This window comes from Lytechinus pictus, chromosome 9 (assembly GCF_037042905.1).
Source record: "Lytechinus pictus isolate F3 Inbred chromosome 9, Lp3.0, whole genome shotgun sequence".
NCBI lineage: Eukaryota > Metazoa > Echinodermata > Echinoidea > Temnopleuroida > Toxopneustidae > Lytechinus > Lytechinus pictus.
Window position 1 is genome coordinate 13403032 of NC_087253.1, and position 2670 is coordinate 13405701.

The window sequence follows — 2670 nt, forward strand, 5'->3', positions numbered from 1 at the left end:
TGTACATGTGCTGTATGGGTTAATGCTGTCGATCCCAGCCAGAGTCAATTGGATCGTGTGCAAGCTGTTGAAGAAAGTAAACACACAAATGATTATAAAGTCAATAACACATTTTCAAGACAATATATCTGGAGTTATTAGAAATGGGATAAAATCGGTACAAGTGCTTTCCCGCGCTTTGATCGATGATGCAGTGTTGATTTTAAGAACAGCAGGCATGGTTTGTTTGTACCAATCTGCGACACGCCCTGTCTGGCTGAAAGTACATGGATTTTTATTGGTGACTAATTAGAAATCATTAATGACATGAAAAGTGCGAAACGAAAGGGATTGTAAATAAACAGGTACGACCCCCCCCCCAAAAAAAAAAGAGAAAATGTTCATGATATAACAAGGATAGTTAAGCAAAACTCATGATACGCGTCATCTAAATAACATATCAAAAGGGCTCAAATGAAGTAGTTTTTCCAACATTGATATAGCAAAGATATTTAAGAAAAATTATATAGTCATGTATGTATACACAACAAAGATTAAAATAGGATTCCTGGATTGGATGCACCTTGAAGAGTTTTGGCGGTATATTGGACAGTGATTTCGGAGCTACGCATGGTTTGGAGTTTGCAACTCGGCAATTAAAGGTTTATTTTTTATTGGGCGATCAGTTACACAAGTCTTCCGTTATCGGCAATGAGTGTTGCAGAGCTAGCTTATTTTAATCTTTAAAGAATTACCATCATCAAAATCACGGTGATAAACATCATGATAATGATATATTCATCATCATAATCATCATCATAATCATCATCATCATCATAATCATCATCATAATCATCATCATCATCACCATCATCATCATCATCACCATCATCACCATCATCACCACCACCACCACCACCATCATCATCATTACCATCATAATCATCATCATAATCATCATCATCATCATAATCATCATCATAATCATCATCATAATCATCATCATAACCATCATCATCATCACCATCATCATCATCATCATCATCACCATCTTCATCATCATCACCACCATCATCACCACCACCACCACCACCATCATTACCATCATTATCATCATCATCATCATCATTATCATCATCACTATCATCATCACCACTTTCATCAGTTTCTTTATAAAGCAAGATATATAGGCTGAGTCTGAGACAGGTGTCAGATGACAGGAATATTTAGTCCAAAATACTGAATAAAGAGAAAGCTTCGTTCTTACATATGAAACCGAAGAATGCGAATGACATTCGGAGCTTGAGAAATCATTTAGGATCAAAGAATTGTGTGTATACAACATACAGTACATCCTACGAGATCCGCCGCGCACCTTTCTAAAAGGAGAAGTGTTTATATATACATGCATAATGCACGCATGCATGGCCTAATATAAAAGGATGCCTCCTTTCTTTCATATTCGTTTTCAGAATATTGACGTTGACGCCACAATCTTTAACAATGAAGTAGGGATGGTGAAATGAAAAATGGAAAGGGATATGTTCGAACTAATACATTGACTGATGGCTCATTTAAAGGGAGATATCAGTGAGGTTTGGAAAAGGAGAGCGGGGAGCGCCCTGATAGACACCTGAGGATCTCCCAGCCGCGGTTTCTCTGTGCTTTTAACGGATAGTCATGATTCGGCTCAGCAGGAGCGCTGGCGGGAGAGGAGGTGAACGGTCCGGTGATGTGAGGAGCTTTGCCATCGTGCTGCTCTTTTTGTGCGGCTTCTGTAGCAACACGGGAGGTAAGCGAGATGCTGATGTTGGACATGGAGGATGGTACTGTGGCGGTTATGATGATGATGATGACGACGACGATGAAAGGGTAGTGCTGGTGCTCTGGATGGGATTTTTGGTTATGGTAATGGTTGTTATGGTTGTTAATTATGGTGATGATGATGGTAATGATGATCAGATGATGACGGTGGTGGAGAGAGGGAAGAGGAGGGGGAGAAGGAAGAGGGGGAGGGGGAAAGGGGATGGATGTTAATGAGGATGAACAGAGGAAGTAAGAAGATGGTTACAATCGAAGCCTGCATGATGATGATGATGCTGATGATGGATGATAAGGAGGAGGAGTAGGTCAGGAGAAGAATGAAGAGGGGAGGCAGAGGATGGAGCTATGGTGGTTAATGAGGATGAGTAGAGGGATTAGGAAGATGGTTACCATGATAGCCTACATGATGTTAATGCTGACGATGGATGATGATGAGGAGGAGGGGGAGCGGGAGGAATGAGGTTGGAGGTTGATGAGTATGAGAAACAGAACAAGGATTATGGTTACCATAGTAGCCTACATGATGATGATGATGATGATGATGGCGATAGCGGTGGTGGTGGTGCTTATCGATGATAATGATGTCGAGGAGGAGGAGGGGGAAGTGGCTGATAATGAGTAGCAAGGAATATATCATTACCATTTGCCTATAGCCTAGTGATGATTATGATCGGTGAAGATGATTATAGGGTGATGATATTGGTGATGATGGTGGTGTTGGTGATGGTGATGATGATTATGAATATGATGGTCATAATGAGGAGGAGGAGGTAGATGACGATGGAGGTTGATGAGGATAAGAAGATGAACTAGGAAGATGGTGGTGCTCGTATGATGATGATAATTGTGGTGGAGGTGGTGAGGGTG